At 50.7% G+C, this 21,994-nt stretch overlaps 9 non-coding genes across 9 annotated transcripts; all 9 read right to left on the bottom strand.

Moving 5' to 3' along the window:
• Positions 1–16,576: 16,576 nt before the first annotated feature.
• Positions 16,577–16,658, bottom strand: Trnal-cag (transfer RNA leucine (anticodon CAG)). Its single transcript has one exon. It is a non-coding gene; the product is annotated as a tRNA-Leu (tRNA).
• An 80-nt stretch (positions 16,659–16,738) lies between these two features.
• On the bottom strand, positions 16,739–16,820 carry Trnal-aag (transfer RNA leucine (anticodon AAG)). The gene has a single exon. It is a non-coding gene; the product is annotated as a tRNA-Leu (tRNA).
• A 1,083-nt stretch (positions 16,821–17,903) lies between these two features.
• Trnal-cag (transfer RNA leucine (anticodon CAG)) lies at positions 17,904–17,985 on the bottom strand. The gene has a single exon. It is a non-coding gene; the product is annotated as a tRNA-Leu (tRNA).
• An 80-nt stretch (positions 17,986–18,065) lies between these two features.
• Positions 18,066–18,147, bottom strand: Trnal-aag (transfer RNA leucine (anticodon AAG)). Its single transcript has one exon. It is a non-coding gene; the product is annotated as a tRNA-Leu (tRNA).
• Positions 18,148–19,230: 1,083 nt separating this feature from the next.
• Positions 19,231–19,312, bottom strand: Trnal-cag (transfer RNA leucine (anticodon CAG)). The gene has a single exon. It is a non-coding gene; the product is annotated as a tRNA-Leu (tRNA).
• Positions 19,313–19,392: 80 nt separating this feature from the next.
• On the bottom strand, positions 19,393–19,474 carry Trnal-aag (transfer RNA leucine (anticodon AAG)). Its single transcript has one exon. It is a non-coding gene; the product is annotated as a tRNA-Leu (tRNA).
• A 1,083-nt stretch (positions 19,475–20,557) lies between these two features.
• On the bottom strand, positions 20,558–20,639 carry Trnal-cag (transfer RNA leucine (anticodon CAG)). Its single transcript has one exon. It is a non-coding gene; the product is annotated as a tRNA-Leu (tRNA).
• An 80-nt stretch (positions 20,640–20,719) lies between these two features.
• Positions 20,720–20,801, bottom strand: Trnal-aag (transfer RNA leucine (anticodon AAG)). The gene has a single exon. It is a non-coding gene; the product is annotated as a tRNA-Leu (tRNA).
• Positions 20,802–21,884: 1,083 nt separating this feature from the next.
• Positions 21,885–21,966, bottom strand: Trnal-cag (transfer RNA leucine (anticodon CAG)). The gene has a single exon. It is a non-coding gene; the product is annotated as a tRNA-Leu (tRNA).
• Positions 21,967–21,994: the final 28 nt, after the last annotated feature.

Here is a 21,994-nt window from a genome sequence, read left to right as displayed (position 1 = left end):
CCAGCGCCTTAGACCGCTCGGCCACGCTACCTACACCAGTGTTCCTGGCATTTGTAGAATGCAGTGCACGACACAGCTTCCTGATCTGTTGCGACTGGTTGCTCGAACATCGCACCTCAAACGACTGCCCTTTTCGAATAGAGATTAACTACAAAGGCAGCTGCCAGCGCCCTGGTGCGGCGGCATCGCGTGTTTATAAGGATTCGGTAGTGCCACCTGCAGCCTGAGGAACATGAGCACAAAATCAGGAGGGCACCGTGATTTCAATCACTGGGTCACTATCGTCATTGCAGCGACAGCAAGGCAGAACTTTAAAAAGTGCCGTGACCCGGATTCGAGCCTGGGTTGTCGCGGCCACAACGCAATGTCCTGACCACTAGACGATCACGGCCACGGAGCCACCGCGGAATTCAACTCTCGCGACTGCAAGTGGCTGTGCACAGCAAAGCTCGGCCGACTGTGTCTCGCAACAGCTGTGTCAGACGCGGTCTCCATTATATGTATACTGGCAAACGAACGTGCCCGCGCTGATGGACACTGAGCAGAGTGGTTAGCTGCATTCAACCCCCGTGGCAATGTCTTGCAGTCCTCCAAGTCTGTTGGCCGCAGGTATGTGCCCGGATAAGAGGTGGACAGATGTCGCATCTCTCTCGCCGTCACTTGTGGCCGCGAATCATATTTTACGTAGTTTTCTGCAAGCGTCAGCGGAGCGTCAGTCGAGCTAAGTACCGGGATTCGAACACAGGCCTCCTGGGTGAGAGCCAGGTATCCCAACCACTGAACGACACCGGATAGCGACACAAGCACTCCTCCAACAAACACGGCGAGCGTCCACCCGCTACTTGACGACAACCGCAAAAATTAACGTTTCCACTTCGTAGAACGGCATGCCCGGCACGCATCTCGTGGAGACGAACGCCAGCAATCATGAGACCAAACTGTGCCGCTGAATCCTGTTGTTACACCACGCACTGTGCTACGACAATTTAAGAAAGCGACGCTCACGCTTTGCTGCGCTATTTCCTTCGCGGGAAATCAGTGCTCCTCTTTTCGAGACAGAAAACGTTGGCAGCTCTTTTTTTTTTTCTTTTTTCCGGGCCTCCCAACTCCCCTTATAGCCCGACCTTGCGCTCTCCAATTTACGCCTTCTTCGGCGAGCTTCTTTAGCTATAAAATAAAACGGTGCTGCTTGCAAACAGAAAAGACGAATTGTTGCACTGTCCATTCAGCTGAAAACCGTAAACTCCTCGAATACATGAGGGAACAAGAGTAAATAGCACCGATTATGACCAATACTCCCTACTCCCATTCCGCCTGCGCGTGGATAGGCTGACTCTCAGTCTGGAATCCGCCACGCGCAGGATTAGGGGGGGTGGGGAATATGACTAACCCGAAATTGACAATACACTGGAGATGACGTAGGTTACAACTAGTTAGTAGGAATTAGATTAGAAATTTAGATTTAGGAACCTGCAGCGATTTACAACCTGGCCAGCCCAGTGTCAGGGGCACGCCCATTGGGATTAGCTCGATGGACAAGGCAATACAGTAGGTTTGTACATTGCTGACACACCTGTGACGCTGCAGGAAGTAGAATGTAGGTTTAGCTAAAAACTTAGAGATTAGAATAAATTGTATAACTGCCCATTCAAACTAACTTATAGCTGTAGCTCACAACATAATATAAAATAGAATTAGCTGCTAATTGTAACTAACAGTAGCAAGTAAGACCCACTAATCAAATAAGGAGGTGGGTTGGATGTATAATTTTTGTTGATGGTAAAATAAAGATTTTAAAAAAAAAAACCTCCTCGGTATGGTTCCTTGAGCGTCGACGTCCTCCGGAAGACGTTGGTGTTCAAGATGAAGTGATGGAATCGGAGATACTGGATTGCTTTGAGGAAAGTTTCTTGTGGCTGTTCACCGCTAACGAAGCATCGAAGGAAAACTAAAATCCTCTTGAAGTTAAAGTGCTGGCCTATAATGACAGCAAAGCAGTAGCTTTGCGCCTACACCGCTTAAAATAAAAAATGAAAGAATAACAGCGCATGAGGCGCTGTCCACCTAAATTCAATAAAAGAAAGAATAAAATTGGAAAAAAAGAATAAAAAACCAAATACTGTCTGAGTTAGTCCTCTCAGTAACAGGGAAGGAACACCCTTCACACGTCCCATGATATTATGTTCAAAATGCTTCGTGGCGGCCATTAAAATAAGTAATGAAAAAAGTCACAAAAATTAAAAATATCGACACATGGCAAAGGAATGAGTAGACTCCCGAACTTTCCGAACTGTCCGGCGGATAACGAGAGGAAAACACAATCCTCTCCGACGTAATAAAAAGAAAGTAAAAAAAAACCTCGTTTCTTGAAGACCAAACAATCTCCGTGGCAGCGCGGTGCGCAACGCATCCGTGAATGTACGCCGATGACGGAGGAACCAGACGGTGTAAAAAAATGAATAAAAACATAAAGAAATCACTAAATGACAGCAAAACACAAACACACACGAACACAGGATAAAACTGTGTTAAACTTTTCGTCGTCGTTTCCACGTTGCAGTCCGGCACAAGCGTAAGCATCGTACTTGTTCAATGATTCACTGTTCCTGTAGCATCCAATTTGCATTAACTATGTATCCGGACTCGGAGACAATGCAAAACAAAGAATTAAAGAAAGGTCGCAGCAGTGAAGTGTTGATTACAACAGTTTGTCGTGGGCAAATGCGAGTGCAATTTGCAGAAAATTGGCAAAGATTTTGTCATAGTCTTTCCTGGTTTTAGTGAGGTCATGTTGCGTGGACAAATAAACCAGATAGGCATAGTCGTCCGTAAGTCGCAATTGCAGGAGGGCCTACACAGTGTGAGCCACGATCCATGCAGTGGCGGCACGCTTCGTATGCGGATAAGGGTTGAAGTCCGGGATCAATGCCGTGTCCGCAGAAAAAGCGGCAGCGCTGGTCCGGTTGATAAGTGCGAGCATCCTGGCGGCAATGTTCCAAGTCGACCGTGACCTCAGGCACTCGAAACGATGTTCTAAGGTGTCGTCTTGGCGACAGTCTTCACACAAGCTCGATGGATATAAGTGGATGCGGCGCAGCTTTTCGTTGGTGGGGAGAATTCTGTTAACCACTTGGTACCAAAAGCTGCTGACGTCCGCTGACAGGAAGGGAGCATGAACGTGAGCCCACACCGTCCTCCACGCAGATCGCGGGTATCGCGCCTCCATCTTATTACCGACTGGCCGTCCTCTTAGTCCCTGGTAGACACGTTTCACAGTCCGTGTTCGATGGTCGAGTACGTCGGCGGCGAGATAACTTTTTTGAATGTAGTATTCTCGAACATAACGCAGCTGAAACGGTATTGTAGTCGGGTCGAGAGGTGCTGCTTCAGATAGAGGCCGATGAACAGCGAACAGAACAGCTGTGGGGCTCGACGGATCCTGTTCAATAGTGACGCTCGTCCGATGAAGGAGCAACGCTGCGGCTTTCATAGCAAAATGAATGAGCCCGAGCCCACCCTGTTCGCGCGGTAAAGTACATGTTTCGTAAGACACCTTGAAAATATGTCCCCGCCACAATAGCCAATAGACTGCCTGTGTTATGGCTCTGCCCAAATTCTTGGGTACCTGAAATAACTGTGCGAGGTACCAGGCTTGCTGAGAAAGAAAACATTTATTAAAATCACCCGCTGTGTTAATACGAGGGTGCGAGTAGCGGACAGGCTAGCCATAGCTCGTATGCCATTTAAGACAATACGCCAGTTGTAGGACGCTGTCTGTAACAGATTGGCTTGAAAGCGAACACCCAAAATTTTGTGTTCCTGCTTCATTGTAAACCATGGGCGTTTGAAGCCCCGTGTCGCCGCATAAATAGGCAGAAAAACCGTCTTACGGGTATTGATGCTCGCACCGGATGCACGTTCATACTGTGTAAGAACAGAGCGTATTGTATCAAAGTCGGTAGCCGAGGACACCAAGAGGCCAAGGTCATCAGCATAAGCGCGACAAACGTGCTTCTCATCCCCAATACGTATTCCCCTACAAACATTGTGCAACTTACGCAACAAAGGATCTAAGGAAATTGCGTAAAGCGCCATTGACAGAGCGCACCCTTGTTTGACTGAACAGCAGAGAGGAACAGGTTCCGACAAAAATCCATTGATACTAATCCGTGAGGTGGAATTTTTGAAAAGGTTAAAAATCATAGTTATATACTTTACACCGAAACCAAATTTCCGTAGCACTCGCCGGAGATATAAGTGGCTAACCCTGTCAAAAGCCATTGCAAACTCGATGGATAAAATGCCAAAAGGAATCCTATTCGTCGAAGCATAGGCAATGGCATCTCGGTATGTCGACACAGCACCATAGAGAGTGCGTTTCGGCACTGCACAGTATTGAAAGGGACTAATCAGTTTTTTCATGACCAGCTTCAAGCGGGAGGAGACACATTTGGTGAAGAGTTTGTAATCATCATTAAGAAGGGTGATTGTTCTAAGATTGCACAGTTTCCTGGCGACTGGAACCCTTGGAGCCAAGACCACAATACCTTCCAGGAAGGACGCAGGAACATCCACACCATTTAAAATTTCATCAAAAACATCAGTCAGGGCAGAGCCAAACAAGTGCCAAAATTGCATATAAAATTCCGGTGGCAACCCGGTGATTTATTCTGGGAATACAGTTTTAAGACATCACTCACTTCCTCCACGGTAAAGTTTTCTGTAAGGCGACGGCGATCCGCTACGGATAAGACGTATGGAACGTCGTGCAGAAGCTCGGAAATCGCGGCAGCATCAGTGTATTTCTCACTGAAAAGTTCGATGAAGTGACTGTGGGCCTCGGCAAGAATTGCCGCCTGGCTATTAAGCCGCGCACCGTCAGCTGATTCCAGCTCTATGACGTAACGTCGCTTTGCGCGCCGGCGTTCGCGCAGCTGATGAAATACGGAAGGCGCTTCATCAGCAAGCGCCCTGGGGGCTCGGCTCCGTACGACAGATCCGCGCAACGATTCCCTTTTCAAATCCAGAAGACGGAGTTTTATACGCCGAATTGTTGCCATCCGAAGAGCGGGATTATTTGTGTGCAGGTGGAGGGCATCATTTAAACAGGTTTCATAAAATTGCAATGTAGAACGCTCCCAGTGAGCAACATTCTGACTAAACTCCAAGAGGGTCTTGCGTAATGCCGGCTTAACAAAGTCCACCCACCAAGACAAAGTAGAGGCATAGAGATCGCGACATTTCAGCACCCTCTGCCACACACGCACGATAACCGGCGCAAAGTGCGGGTGTGAGAGATGTCGCACATTAAACTTCCATAATCGACTGGCGCGGGGTTTAATCGGCAATAGAGAATGAAAGCGGCAGACATACGCACAATGATCGGAAAAAATTACGGGTTGAACAGAGGATTCCGTAAGACAGTGCTGTTTATCACGAGAAACATAAATTCTATCAAGCCTACTCCTACCCGTGGGGTAAAAGAAAGTAAATCCCACGTCCCGCGGGTGTAAAGAACACCACGAGTCAATTAAATTCATCTCCGTAACGAGCGTCTGTAATTGTAGGCACTTATACTGCCGTGGCTCCTGATCTCTATCTTCCAGCACGCAGTTAAAATCGCCGCCCATGACTACAGGCAGATGGGGGCCCCGTAAAAGGTAACAAATGTCACTACTATAAAACACACGGCGACGCGGCTGCCCGTCGGCACCAGAAGGGGCGTACACGTTAATATATCGTACGTTGTTGATCGTGCAAGCCACACCACGACCATTAGGAATGGTAGCAACATTATTATAGTCAAGATCAACACGAATTAAAATAGCAGTACCACAATTACACTCGATATCAAAGTTCAAGAGAACTTGATAGCCCGGAATTGAGTGAAGTAGATCTACCACAATCTCCTGCAAAAACACTACGTCAGCAGCAATGTAATTTAAAAAACCCACAAAACTTGCAAACTTCACAGGCGACTCCAATTTATTAAGATTAATAGTAGCCACAACTGATGGAGGGCGTGCTACCATAGACAACAAGGAAAAACAAAGAAAACAAATTAGACGGCAGGAGTGGACCCACCCTCCTCCTCCATATCGTCTGCCCAGTAACAACGTTCAGACGGTGCAGCTGAAGTAGGCGGTCCTTGTGTGGGAGGTGCAGACGCGGAATCCTGCGAAGGGGGACGCGTGCGTCGCTGGGGGGTGTCTTCCGCCTTACGCTTAACCGAAAGTTGTGCCGGGTTCGTTGCCTGAGACGTCGTAGTGTCCATTGCTAGATTTACATCAGAGTGGTGCAACATTTCCTTTAACTGACGTACAACCTCTTCCCGCCTGTCTTCCGACACACTTGTCGTAGGCGGTGGCTGACTGCTCGCCACAGGACGCTGTGGACGACGCCCCCCCGCAACCGACGGCCGAGATTCGACTACGGGGCGGGGCAAGGGCTTGTGCGCCGGCTTTTGCACAGATTTGGGCTTTTGTTTCCACTTCGGACGGGGAACCTGCTTCCACTCCGGAGACGGGCTGCGTTCTCCGCGAGAAAAGGTTCGTTTTTCTAAAATCCGTGAACTACTGGCACTGCGGAAGCGGTCAGTATTGCCACGCCTGTCCGAAACACATTCACGCCTTGGCTTTGGTTCCTGTGAAGCAGGAGCCGCGTCCGGAACATCTTGAAGTACGGAATTAGACGGTGACGAATCCACAACAGCAACAGGGGGGGTAACCACCTGAACGGGTTGTGATCCGGTCCGTTCCGGAACTTCAGGCACAGCCGGAGGCGGAAGCAATACAGTAGCTAAGGGAACTGACTGAGAAGGTACGGACACGTTTGGAACAGGGTGAAGTCCGGTTGCAGTGGCGTCGGTATCCATCGCGACCGCATCAACTAAATGCGTTTCCGTGTCCGCGGAACGTGCCGGTGAACGGGGAACACCTAACAACACGGCCGCGTACGACGCGTCGTCATTTTGCCCACGGGGCAGCAGCTGCGCAGGGCGCCTACGCCTAGGACAATTTTGCCGAAAATGGTCTGTAGCATTACAATAGGAGCAGGTTTGGGGCTGACCACTATACGAAATAAAAGCCCGGTGGCCGGCCATAACCAAAAACGAAGGAACGTGCTTCCTAACAATCATTTTGACACTACGGATACCGTTCTCAACTTGATAGATATAAGCGGACGACCACTTTTCTTTCGTAATCGACAATACTGTGCCATAAGGCATAAGGCTACGAGCTATAGTCTCATTCCTGGTTTCAAACGGAAGATTGAATACTCTAACGTTACGGATACCAAATCCAGCATTCGACAGAGTAACATCACTAATTGTCCCATCAGAGTGTTTGAATTTTCGTACACCATCGTTTTCACTTACGAGAGCATCGCACAGTTCCGGACATTTCAATTTTACAAACAAAGAGTTCAGGAACGCGTCCAATTGCAAGCCTAACACATCACTTTCAGGAATTTTCAAGCCAATTTTCATCCATGAGTGAATTTCGAAAGCAGATGGTCGGGTTACGTTTCTATCAAATTCGCATTGGATATTATTTTCTCGGTCTTCAGAATCCATCTTAACTTACAGTTCAGCTGACTACAGCAGCGAAGAAACAGTCACCGCGATGAACCGCCGCCGACCGCGAAGCACACGTAAACACCGCCCGACACGCCGGAGCGAGCGCGCCATGTGTTCGGGCCCACGACTCCGAAGAGACTGGTGCCTTAAACCAGCGCCTTAGACCGCTCGGCCACGCTACCTACACCAGTGTTCCTGGCATTTGTAGAATGCAGTGCACGACACAGCTTCCTGATCTGTTGCGACTGGTTGCTCGAACATCGCACCTCAAACGACTGCCCTTTTCGAATAGAGATTAACTACACAGGCAGCTGCCAGCGCCCTGGTGCGGCGGCATCGCGTGTTTATAAGGATTCGGTAGTGCCACCTGCAGCCTGAGGAACATGAGCACAAAATCAGGAGGGCACCGTGATTTCAATCACTGGGTCACTATCGTCATTGCAGCGACAGCAAGGCAGAACTTTAAAAAGTGCCGTGACCCGGATTCGAGCCTGGGTTGTCGCGGCCACAACGCAATGTCCTGACCACTAGACGATCACGGCCACGGAGCCACCGCGGAATTCAACTCTCGCGACTGCAAGTGGCTGTGCACAGCAAAGCTCGGCCGACTGTGTCTCGCAACAGCTGTGTCAGACGCGGTCTCCATTATATGCATACTGGCAAACGAACGTGCCCGCGCTGATGGACACTGAGCAGAGTGGTTAGCTGCATTCAACCCCCGTGGCAATGTCTTGCAGTCCTCCAAGTCTGTTGGCCGCAGGTATGTGCCCGGATAAGAGGTGGACAGATGTCGCATCTCTCTCGCCGTCACTTGTGGCCGCGAATCATATTTTACGTAGTTTTCTGCAAGCGTCAGCGGAGCGTCAGTCGAGCTAAGTACCGGGATTCGAACACAGGCCTCCTGGGTGAGAGCCAGGTATCCCAACCACTGAACGACACCGGATAGCGACACAAGCACTCCTCCAACAAACACGGCGAGCGTCCACCCGCTACTTGACGACAACCGCAAAAATTAACGTTTCCACTTCGTAGAACGGCATGCCCGGCACGCATCTCGTGGAGACGAACGCCAGCAATCATGAGACCAAACTGTGCCGCTGAATCCTGTTGTTACACCACGCACTGTGCTACGACAATTTAAGAAAGCGACGCTCACGCTTTGCTGCGCTATTTCCTTCGCGGGAAATCAGTGCTCCTCTTTTCGAGACAGAAAACGTTGGCAGCTCTTTTTTTGTTTTCTTTTTTCCGGGCCTCCCAACTCCCCTTATAGCCCGACCTTGCGCTCTCCAATTTACGCCTTCTTCGGCGAGCTTCTTTAGCTATAAAATAAAACGGTGCTGCTTGCAAACAGAAAAGACGAATTGTTGCACTGTCCATTCAGCTGAAAACCGTAAACTCCTCGAATACATGAGGGAACAAGAGTAAATAGCACCGATTATGACCAATACTCCCTACTCCCATTCCGCCTGCGCGTGGATAGGCTGACTCTCAGTCTGGAATCCGCCACGCGCAGGATTAGGGGGGGTGGGGAATATGACTAACCCGAAATTGACAATACACTGGAGATGACGTAGGTTACAACTAGTTAGTAGGAATTAGATTAGAAATTTAGATTTAGGAACCTGCAGCGATTTACAACCTGGCCAGCCCAGTGTCAGGGGCACGCCCATTGGGATTAGCTCGATGGACAAGGCAATACAGTAGGTTTGTACATTGCTGACACACCTGTGACGCTGCAGGAAGTAGAATGTAGGTTTAGCTAAAAACTTAGAGATTAGAATAAATTGTATAACTGCCCATTCAAACTAACTTATAGCTGTAGCTCACAACATAATATAAAATAGAATTAGCTGCTAATTGTAACTAACAGTAGCAAGTAAGACCCACTAATCAAATAAGGAGGTGGGTTGGATGTATAATTTTTGTTGATGGTAAAATAAAGATTTTAAAAAAAAAAAACCTCCTCGGTATGGTTCCTTGAGCGTCGACGTCCTCCGGAAGACGTTGGTGTTCAAGATGAAGTGATGGAATCGGAGATACTGGATTGCTTTGAGGAAAGTTTCTTGTGGCTGTTCACCGCTAACGAAGCATCGAAGGAAAACTAAAATCCTCTTGAAGTTAAAGTGCTGGCCTATAATGACAGCAAAGCAGTAGCTTTGCGCCTACACCGCTTAAAATAAAAAATGAAAGAATAACAGCGCATGAGGCGCTGTCCACCTAAATTCAATAAAAGAAAGAATAAAATTGGAAAAAAAGAATAAAAAACCAAATACTGTCTGAGTTAGTCCTCTCAGTAACAGGGAAGGAACACCCTTCACACGTCCCATGATATTATGTTCAAAATGCTTCGTGGCGGCCATTAAAATAAGTAATGAAAAAAGTCACAAAAATTAAAAATATCGACACATGGCAAAGGAATGAGTAGACTCCCGAACTTTCCGAACTGTCCGGCGGATAACGAGAGGAAAACACAATCCTCTCCGACGTAATAAAAAGAAAGTAAAAAAAAACCTCGTTTCTTGAAGACCAAACAATCTCCGTGGCAGCGCGGTGCGCAACGCATCCGTGAATGTACGCCGATGACGGAGGAACCAGACGGTGTAAAAAAATGAATAAAAACATAAAGAAATCACTAAATGACAGCAAAACACAAACACACACGAACACAGGATAAAACTGTGTTAAACTTTTCGTCGTCGTTTCCACGTTGCAGTCCGGCACAAGCGTAAGCATCGTACTTGTTCAATGATTCACTGTTCCTGTAGCATCCAATTTGCATTAACTATGTATCCGGACTCGGAGACAATGCAAAACAAAGAATTAAAGAAAGGTCGCAGCAGTGAAGTGTTGATTACAACAGTTTGTCGTGGGCAAATGCGAGTGCAATTTGCAGAAAATTGGCAAAGATTTTGTCATAGTCTTTCCTGGTTTTAGTGAGGTCATGTTGCGTGGACAAATAAACCAGATAGGCATAGTCGTCCGTAAGTCGCAATTGCAGGAGGGCCTACACAGTGTGAGCCACGATCCATGCAGTGGCGGCACGCTTCGTATGCGGATAAGGGTTGAAGTCCGGGATCAATGCCGTGTCCGCAGAAAAAGCGGCAGCGCTGGTCCGGTTGATAAGTGCGAGCATCCTGGCGGCAATGTTCCAAGTCGACCGTGACCTCAGGCACTCGAAACGATGTTCTAAGGTGTCGTCTTGGCGACAGTCTTCACACAAGCTCGATGGAGATAAGTGGATGCGGCGCAGCTTTTCGTTGGTGGGGAGAATTCTGTTAACCACTTGGTACCAAAAGCTGCTGACGTCCGCTGACAGGAAGGGAGCATGAACGTGAGCCCACACCGTCCTCCACGCAGATCGCGGGTATCGCGCCTCCATCTTATTACCGACTGGCCGTCCTCTTAGTCCCTGGTAGACACGTTTCACAGTCCGTGTTCGATGGTCGAGTACGTCGGCGGTGAGATAACTTTTTTGAATGTAGTATTCTCGAACATAACGCAGCTGAAACGGTATTGTAGTCGGGTCGAGAGGTGCTGCTTCAGATAGAGGCCGATGAACAGCGAACAGAATAGCTGTGGGGCTCGACGGATCCTGTTCAATAGTGACGCTCGTCCGATGAAGGAGCAACGCTGCGGCTTTCATAGCAAAATGAATGAGCCCGAGCCCACCCTGTTCGCGCGGTAAAGTACATGTTTCGTAAGACACCTTGAAAATATGTCCCCGCCACAATAGCCAATAGACTGCCTGTGTTATGGCTCTGCCCAAATTCTTGGGTACCTGAAATAACTGTGCGAGGTACCAGGCTTGCTGAGAAAGAAAACATTTATTAAAATCACCCGCTGTGTTAATACGAGGGTGCGAGTAGCGGACAGGCTAGCCATAGCTCGTATGCCATTTAAGACAATACGCCAGTTGTAGGACGCTGTCTGTAACAGATTGGCTTGAAAGCGAACACCCAAAATTTTGTGTTCCTGCTTCATTGTAAACCATGGGCGTTTGAAGCCCCGTGTCGCCGCATAAATAGGCAGAAAAACCGTCTTACGGGTATTGATGCTCGCACCGGATGCACGTTCATACTGTGTAAGAACAGAGCGTATTGTATCAAAGTCGGTAGCCGAGGACACCAAGAGGCCAAGGTCGTCAGCATAAGCGCGACAAACGTGCTTCTCATCCCCAATACGTATTCCCCTACAAACATTGTGCAACTTACGCAACAAAGGATCTAAGGAAATTGCGTAAAGCGCCATTGACAGAGCGCACCCTTGTTTGACTGAACAGCAGAGAGGAACAGGTTCCGACAAAAATCCATTGATACTAATCCGTGAGGTGGAATTTTTGAAAAGGTTAAAAATCATAGTTATATACTTTACACCGAAACCAAATTTCCGTAGCACTCGCCGGAGATATAAGTGGCTAACCCTGTCAAAAGCCATTGCAAACTCGATGGATAAAATGCCAAAAGGAATCCTATTCGTCGAAGCATAGGCAATGGCATCTCGGTATGTCGACACAGCACCATAGAGAGTGCGTTTCGGCACTGCACAGTATTGAAAGGGACTAATCAGTTTTTTCATGACCAGCTTCAAGCGGGAGGAGACACATTTGGTGAAGAGTTTGTAATCATCATTAAGAAGGGTGATTGTTCTAAGATTGCACAGTTTCCTGGCGACTGGAACCCTTGGAGCCAAGACCACAATACCTTCCAGGAAGGACGCAGGAACATCCACACCATTTAAAATTTCATCAAAAACATCAGTCAGGGCAGAGCCAAACAAGTGCCAAAATTGCATATAAAATTCCGGTGGCAACCCGGTGATTTATTCTGGGAATACAGTTTTAAGACATCACTCACTTCCTCCACGGTAAAGTTTTCTGTAAGGCGACGGCGATCCGCTACGGATAAGACGTATGGAACGTCGTGCAGAAGCTCGGAAATCGCGGCAGCATCAGTGTATTTCTCACTGAAAAGTTCGATGAAGTGACTGTGGGCCTCGGCAAGAATTGCCGCCTGGCTATTAAGCCGCGCACCGTCAGCTGATTCCAGCTCTATGACGTAACGTCGCTTTGCGCGCCGGCGTTCGCGCAGCTGATGAAATACGGAAGGCGCTTCATCAGCAAGCGCCCCGGGGGCTCGGCTCCGTACGACAGATCCGCGCAACGATTCCCTTTTCAAATCCAGAAGACGGAGTTTTATACGCCGAATTGTTGCCATCCGAAGAGCGGGATTATTTGTGTGCAGGTGGAGGGCATCATTTAAACAGGTTTCATAAAATTGCAATGTAGAACGCTCCCAGTGAGCAACATTCTGACTAAACTCCAAGAGGGTCTTGCGTAATGCCGGCTTAACAAAGTCCACCCACCAAGACAAAGTAGAGGCATAGAGATCGCGACATTTCAGCACCCTCTGCCACACACGCACGATAACCGGCGCAAAGTGCGGGTGTGAGAGATGTCGCACATTAAACTTCCATAATCGACTGGCGCGGGGTTTAATCGGCAATAGAGAATGAAAGCGGCAGACATACGCACAATGATCGGAAAAAATTACGGGTTGAACAGAGGATTCCGTAAGACAGTGCTGTTTATCACGAGAAACATAAATTCTATCAAGCCTACTCCTACCCGTGGGGTAAAAGAAAGTAAATCCCACGTCCCGCGGGTGTAAAGAACACCACGAGTCAATTAAATTCATCTCCGTAACGAGCGTCTGTAATTGTAGGCACTTATACTGCCGTGGCTCCTGATCTCTATCTTCCAGCACGCAGTTAAAATCGCCGCCCATGACTACAGGCAGATGGGGGCCCCGTAAAAGGTAACAAATGTCACTACTATAAAACACACGGCGACGCGGCTGCCCGTCGGCACCAGAAGGGGCGTACACGTTAATATATCGTACGTTGTTGATCGTGCAAGCCACACCACGACCATTAGGAATGGTAGCAACATTATTATAGTCAAGATCAACACGAATTAAAATAGCAGTACCACAATTACACTCGATATCAAAGTTCAAGAGAACTTGATAGCCCGGAATTGAGTGAAGTAGATCTACCACAATCTCCTGCAAAAACACTACGTCAGCAGCAATGTAATTTAAAAAACCCACAAAACTTGCAAACTTCACAGGCGACTCCAATTTATTAAGATTAATAGTAGCCACAACTGATGGAGGGCGTGCTACCATAGACAACAAGGAAAAACAAAGAAAACAAATTAGACGGCAGGAGTGGACCCACCCTCCTCCTCCATATCGTCTGCCCAGTAACAACGTTCAGACGGTGCAGCTGAAGTAGGCGGTCCTTGTGTGGGAGGTGCAGACGCGGAATCCTGCGAAGGGGGACGCGTGCGTCGCTGGGGGGTGTCTTCCGCCTTACGCTTAACCGAAAGTTGTGCCGGGTTCGTTGCCTGAGACGTCGTAGTGTCCATTGCTAGATTTACATCAGAGTGGTGCAACATTTCCTTTAACTGACGTACAACCTCTTCCCGCCTGTCTTCCGACACACTTGTCGTAGGCGGTGGCTGACTGCTCGCCACAGGACGCTGTGGACGACGCCCCCCCGCAACCGACGGCCGAGATTCGACTACGGGGCGGGGCAAGGGCTTGTGCGCCGGCTTTTGCACAGATTTGGGCTTTTGTTTCCACTTCGGACGGGGAACCTGCTTCCACTCCGGAGACGGGCTGCGTTCTCCGCGAGAAAAGGTTCGTTTTTCTAAAATCCGTGAACTACTGGCACTGCGGAAGCGGTCAGTATTGCCACGCCTGTCCGAAACACATTCACGCCTTGGCTTTGGTTCCTGTGAAGCAGGAGCCGCGTCCGGAACATCTTGAAGTACGGAATTAGACGGTGACGAATCCACAACAGCAACAGGGGGGGTAACCACCTGAACGGGTTGTGATCCGGTCCGTTCCGGAACTTCAGGCACAGCCGGAGGCGGAAGCAATACAGTAGCTAAGGGAACTGACTGAGAAGGTACGGACACGTTTGGAACAGGGTGAAGTCCGGTTGCAGTGGCGTCGGTATCCATCGCGACCGCATCAACTAAATGCGTTTCCGTGTCCGCGGAACGTGCCGGTGAACGGGGAACACCTAACAACACGGCCGCGTACGACGCGTCGTCATTTTGCCCACGGGGCAGCAGCTGCGCAGGGCGCCTACGCCTAGGACAATTTTGCCGAAAATGGTCTGTAGCATTACAATAGGAGCAGGTTTGGGGCTGACCACTATACGAAATAAAAGCCCGGTGGCCGGCCATAACCAAAAACGAAGGAACGTGCTTCCTAACAATCATTTTGACACTACGGATACCGTTCTCAACTTGATAGATATAAGCGGACGACCACTTTTCTTTCGTAATCGACAATACTGTGCCATAAGGCATAAGGCTACGAGCTATAGTCTCATTCCTGGTTTCAAACGGAAGATTGAATACTCTAACGTTACGGATACCAAATCCAGCATTCGACAGAGTAACATCACTAATTGTCCCATCAGAGTGTTTGAATTTTCGTACACCATCGTTTTCACTTACGAGAGCATCGCACAGTTCCGGACATTTCAATTTTACAAACAAAGAGTTCAGGAACGCGTCCAATTGCAAGCCTAACACATCACTTTCAGGAATTTTCAAGCCAATTTTCATCCATGAGTGAATTTCGAAAGCAGATGGTCGGGTTACGTTTCTATCAAATTCGCATTGGATATTATTTTCTCGGTCTTCAGAATCCATCTTAACTTACAGTTCAGCTGACTACAGCAGCGAAGAAACAGTCACCGCGATGAACCGCCGCCGACCGCGAAGCACACGTAAACACCGCCCGACACGCCGGAGCGAGCGCGCCATGTGTTCGGGCCCACGACTCCGAAGAGACTGGTGCCTTAAACCAGCGCCTTAGACCGCTCGGCCACGCTACCTACACCAGTGTTCCTGGCATTTGTAGAATGCAGTGCACGACACAGCTTCCTGATCTGTTGCGACTGGTTGCTCGAACATCGCACCTCAAACGACTGCCCTTTTCGAATAGAGATTAACTACACAGGCAGCTGCCGGCGCCCTGGTGCGGCGGCATCGCGTGTTTATAAGGATTCGGTAGTGCCACCTGCAGCCTGAGGAACATGAGCACAAAATCAGGAGGGCACCGTGATTTCAATCACTGGGTCACTATCGTCATTGCAGCGACAGCAAGGCAGAACTTTAAAAAGTGCCGTGACCCGGATTCGAGCCTGGGTTGTCGCGGCCACAACGCAATGTCCTGACCACTAGACGATCACGGCCACGGAGCCACCGCGGAATTCAACTCTCGCGACTGCAAGTGGCTGTGCACAGCAAAGCTCGGCCGACTGTGTCTCGCAACAGCTGTGTCAGACGCGGTCTCCATTATATGTATACTGGCAAACGAACGTGCCCGCGCTGATGGACACTGAGCAGAGTGGTTAGCTGCATTCAACCCCCGTGGCAATGTCTTGCAGTCCTCCAAGTCTGTTGGCCGCAGGTATGTGCCCGGATAAGAGGTGGACAGATGTCGCATCTCTCTCGCCGTCACTTGTGGCCGCGAATCATATTTTACGTAGTTTTCTGCAAGCGTCAGCGGAGCGTCAGTCGAGCTAAGTCGGGACAAGTCGCATAAGAGGAGCAATAAAATGTGCATTTCCGGTACCGGGAATCGAACCCAGGCCTCCTGGGCGAGAGCCAGGCATCCCAGCCACCAGACGACACCGGATAACGACACAAGCACTCGTCCAACAAACTCGGCGAGCGTCCACCCGCTACTTGACGACAACTGCAAAAATTAACGTTTCCACTTCGTAGAACGGCATGCTCGGGACGTATCTCGTGGAGACGAACGCCAGCAATCATGAGACCAAACTGCGCCGGTGAATCCTGTTGTTACACCACGCACCACTGTGCTACGACAGTTTAAGAAAGCGACGCTCACGCTTTGCTGCGCTTTTTCCTTCGCGGGAAATCAGTGCTCCTGTTTTCGAGACGGAAAACGTTGGCAGCGGTGGGATTCGAACCCACGCCTCCGAAGAGACTGGTGCCTGAAACCAGCGCCTTAGACCGCTCGGCCACGCTACCTACGCGACGCGGCGGTCACAGGAGCTGCGTTCTACCCCACGAGAACACACCGCAATGGCACAAAAACGAGAAGTAAAAATTGGCAGCGGTGGGATTCGAACCCACGCCTCCGAAGAGACTGGTGCCTTAAACCAGCGCCTTAGACCGCTCGGCCACGCTACCTACACCAGTGTTCCTGGCATTTGTAGAATGCAGTGCACGACACAGCTTCCTGATCTGTTGCGACTGGTTGCTCGAACATCGCACCTCAAACGACTGCCCTTTTCGAATAGAGATTAACTACACAGGCAGCTGCCAGCGCCCTGGTGCGGCGGCATCGCGTGTTTATAAGGATTCGGTAGTGCCACCTGCAGCCTGAGGAACATGAGCACAAAATCAGGAGGGCACCGTGATTTCAATCACTGGGTCACTATCGTCATTGCAGCGACAGCAAGGCAGAACTTTAAAAAGTGCCGTGACCCGGATTCGAGCCTGGGTTGTCGCGGCCACAACGCAATGTCCTGACCACTAGACGATCACGGCCACGGAGCCACCGCGGAATTCAACTCTCGCGACTGCAAGTGGCTGTGCACAGCAAAGCTCGGCCGACTGTGTCTCGCAACAGCTGTGTCAGACGCGGTCTCCATTATATGTATACTGGCAAACGAACGTGCCCGCGCTGATGGACACTGAGCAGAGTGGTTAGCTGCATTCAACCCCCGTGGCAATGTCTTGCAGTCCTCCAAGTCTGTTGGCCGCAGGTATGTGCCCGGATAAGAGGTGGACAGATGTCGCATCTCTCTCGCCGTCACTTGTGGCCGCGAATCATATTTTACGTAGTTTTCTGCAAGCGTCAGCGGAGCGTCAGTCGAGCTAAGTCGGGACAAGTCGCATAAGAGGAGCAATAAAATGTGCATTTCCGGTACCGGGAATCGAACCCAGGCCTCCTGGGCGAGAGCCAGGCATCCCAGCCACCAGACGACACCGGATAACGACACAAGCACTCGTCCAACAAACTCGGCGAGCGTCCACCCGCTACTTGACGACAACTGCAAAAATTAACGTTTCCACTTCGTAGAACGGCATGCTCGGGACGTATCTCGTGGAGACGAACGCCAGCAATCATGAGACCAAACTGCGCCGGTGAATCCTGTTGTTACACCACGCACCACTGTGCTACGACAGTTTAAGAAAGCGACGCTCACGCTTTGCTGCGCTTTTTCCTTCGCGGGAAATCAGTGCTCCTGTTTTCGAGACGGAAAACGTTGGCAGCGGTGGGATTCGAACCCACGCCTCCGAAGAGACTGGTGCCTGAAACCAGCGCCTTAGACCGCTCGGCCACGCTACCTACGCGACGCGGCGGTCACAGGAGCTGCGTTCTACCCCACGAGAACACACCGCAATGGCACAAAAACGAGAAGTAAAAATTGGCAGCGGTGGGATTCGAACCCACGCCTCCGAAGAGACTGGTGCCTTAAACCAGCGCCTTAGACCGCTCGGCCACGCTACCTACACCAGTGTTCCTGGCATTTGTAGAATGCAGTGCACGACACAGCTTCCTGATCTGTTGCGACTGGTTGCTCGAACATCGCACCTCAAACGACTGCCCTTTTCGAATAGAGATTAACTACACAGGCAGCTGCCAGCGCCCTGGTGCGGCGGCATCGCGTGTTTATAAGGATTCGGTAGTGCCACCTGCAGCCTGAGGAACATGAGCACAAAATCAGGAGGGCACCGTGATTTCAATCACTGGGTCACTATCGTCATTGCAGCGACAGCAAGGCAGAACTTTAAAAAGTGCCGTGACCCGGATTCGAGCCTGGGTTGTCGCGGCCACAACGCAATGTCCTGACCACTAGACGATCACGGCCACGGAGCCACCGCGGAATTCAACTCTCGCGACTGCAAGTGGCTGTGCACAGCAAAGCTCGGCCGACTGTGTCTCGCAACAGCTGTGTCAGACGCGGTCTCCATTATATGTATACTGGCAAACGAACGTGCCCGCGCTGATGGACACTGAGCAGAGTGGTTAGCTGCATTCAACCCCCGTGGCAATGTCTTGCAGTCCTCCAAGTCTGTTGGCCGCAGGTATGTGCCCGGATAAGAGGTGGACAGATGTCGCATCTCTCTCGCCGTCACTTGTGGCCGCGAATCATATTTTACGTAGTTTTCTGCAAGCGTCAGCGGAGCGTCAGTCGAGCTAAGTCGGGACAAGTCGCATAAGAGGAGCAATAAAATGTGCATTTCCGGTACCGGGAATCGAACCCAGGCCTCCTGGGCGAGAGCCAGGCATCCCAGCCACCAGACGACACCGGATAACGACACAAGCACTCGTCCAACAAACTCGGCGAGCGTCCACCCGCTACTTGACGACAACTGCAAAAATTAACGTTTCCACTTCGTAGAACGGCATGCTCGGGACGTATCTCGTGGAGACGAACGCCAGCAATCATGAGACCAAACTGCGCCGGTGAATCCTGTTGTTACACCACGCACCACTGTGCTACGACAGTTTAAGAAAGCGACGCTCACGCTTTGCTGCGCTTTTTCCTTCGCGGGAAATCAGTGCTCCTGTTTTCGAGACGGAAAACGTTGGCAGCGGTGGGATTCGAACCCACGCCTCCGAAGAGACTGGTGCCTGAAACCAGCGCCTTAGACCGCTCGGCCACGCTACCTACGCGACGCGGCGGTCACAGGAGCTGCGTTCTACCCCACGAGAACACACCGCAATGGCACAAAAACGAGAAGTAAAAATTGGCAGCGGTGGGATTCGAACCCACGCCTCCGAAGAGACTGGTGCCTTAAACCAGCGCCTTAGACCGCTCGGCCACGCTACCTACACCAGTGTTCCTGGCATTTGTAGAATGCAGTGCACGACACAGCTTCCTGATCTGTTGCGACTGGTTGCTCGAACATCGCACCTCAAACGACTGCCCTTTTCGAATAGAGATTAACTACACAGGCAGCTGCCAGCGCCCTGGTGCGGCGGCATCGCGTGTTTATAAGGATTCGGTAGTGCCACCTGCAGCCTGAGGAACATGAGCACAAAATCAGGAGGGCACCGTGATTTCAATCACTGGGTCACTATCGTCATTGCAGCGACAGCAAGGCAGAACTTTAAAAAGTGCCGTGACCCGGATTCGAGCCTGGGTTGTCGCGGCCACAACGCAATGTCCTGACCACTAGACGATCACGGCCACGGAGCCACCGCGGAATTCAACTCTCGCGACTGCAAGTGGCTGTGCACAGCAAAGCTCGGCCGACTGTGTCTCGCAACAGCTGTGTCAGACGCGGTCTCCATTATATGTATACTGGCAAACGAACGTGCCCGCGCTGATGGACACTGAGCAGAGTGGTTAGCTGCATTCAACCCCCGTGGCAATGTCTTGCAGTCCTCCAAGTCTGTTGGCCGCAGGTATGTGCCCGGATAAGAGGTGGACAGATGTCGCATCTCTCTCGCCGTCACTTGTGGCCGCGAATCATATTTTACGTAGTTTTCTGCAAGCGTCAGCGGAGCGTCAGTCGAGCTAAGTCGGGACAAGTCGCATAAGAGGAGCAATAAAATGTGCATTTCCGGTACCGGGAATCGAACCCAGGCCTCCTGGGCGAGAGCCAGGCATCCCAGCCACCAGACGACACCGGATAACGACACAAGCACTCGTCCAACAAACTCGGCGAGCGTCCACCCGCTACTTGACGACAACTGCAAAAATTAACGTTTCCACTTCGTAGAACGGCATGCTCGGGACGTATCTCGTGGAGACGAACGCCAGCAATCATGAGACCAAACTGCGCCGGTGAATCCTGTTGTTACACCACGCACCACTGTGCTACGACAGTTTAAGAAAGCGACGCTCACGCTTTGCTGCGCTTTTTCCTTCGCGGGAAATCAGTGCTCCTGTTTTCGAGACGGAAAACGTTGGCAGCGGTGGGATTCGAACCCACGCCTCCGAAGAGACTGGTGCCTGAAACCAGCGCCTTAGACCGCTCGGCCACGCTACCTACGCGACGCGGCGGTCACAGGAGCTGCGTTCTACCCCACGAGAACACACCGCAATGGCACAAAAACGAGAAGTAAAAATTGGCAGCGGTGGGATTCGAACCCACGCCTCCGAAGAGACTGGTGCCTTAAACCAGCGCCTTAGACCGCTCGGCCACGCTACCTACACCAGTGTTCCTGGCATTTGTAGAATGCAGTGCACGACACAGCTTCCTGATCTGTTGCGACTGGTTGCTCGAACATCGCACCTCAAACGACTGCCCTTTTCGAATAGAGATTAACTACACAGGCAGCTGCCAGCGCCCTGGTGCGGCGGCATCGCGTGTTTATAAGGATTCGGTAGTGCCACCTGCAGCCTGAGGAACATGAGCACAAAATCAGGAGGGCACCGTGATTTCAATCACTGGGTCACTATCGTCATTGCAGCGACAGCAAGGCAGAACTTTAAAAAGTGCCGTGACCCGGATTCGAGCCTGGGTTGTCGCGGCCACAACGCAATGTCCTGACCACTAGACGATCACGGCCACGGAGCCACCGCGGAATTCAACTCTCGCGACTGCAAGTGGCTGTGCACAGCAAAGCTCGGCCGACTGTGTCTCGCAACAGCTGTGTCAGACGCGGTCTCCATTATATGTATACTGGCAAACGAACGTGCCCGCGCTGATGGACACTGAGCAGAGTGGTTAGCTGCATTCAACCCCCGTGGCAATGTCTTGCAGTCCTCCAAGTCTGTTGGCCGCAGGTATGTGCCCGGATAAGAGGTGGACAGATGTCGCATCTCTCTCGCCGTCACTTGTGGCCGCGAATCATATTTTACGTAGTTTTCTGCAAGCGTCAGCGGAGCGTCAGTCGAGCTAAGTCGGGACAAGTCGCATAAGAGGAGCAATAAAATGTGCATTTCCGGTACCGGGAATCGAACCCAGGCCTCCTGGGCGAGAGCCAGGCATCCCAGCCACCAGACGACACCGGATAACGACACAAGCACTCGTCCAACAAACTCGGCGAGCGTCCACCCGCTACTTGACGACAACTGCAAAAATTAACGTTTCCACTTCGTAGAACGGCATGCTCGGGACGTATCTCGTGGAGACGAACGCCAGCAATCATGAGACCAAACTGCGCCGGTGAATCCTGTTGTTACACCACGCACCACTGTGCTACGACAGTTTAAGAAAGCGACGCTCACGCTTTGCTGCGCTTTTTCCTTCGCGGGAAATCAGTGCTCCTGTTTTCGAGACGGAAAACGTTGGCAGCGGTGGGATTCGAACCCACGCCTCCGAAGAGACTGGTGCCTGAAACCAGCGCCTTAGACCGCTCGGCCACGCTACCTACGCGACGCGGCGGTCACAGGAGCTGC

The sequence above is a fragment of the Schistocerca serialis genome, chromosome 2 (assembly GCF_023864345.2).
Source record: "Schistocerca serialis cubense isolate TAMUIC-IGC-003099 chromosome 2, iqSchSeri2.2, whole genome shotgun sequence".
Taxonomy (NCBI): Eukaryota; Metazoa; Arthropoda; class Insecta; order Orthoptera; family Acrididae; genus Schistocerca; species Schistocerca serialis.
The sequence above is the reverse complement of the archived record's forward strand: the minus strand, read 5'-3'. Positions and strand labels throughout refer to the sequence as shown.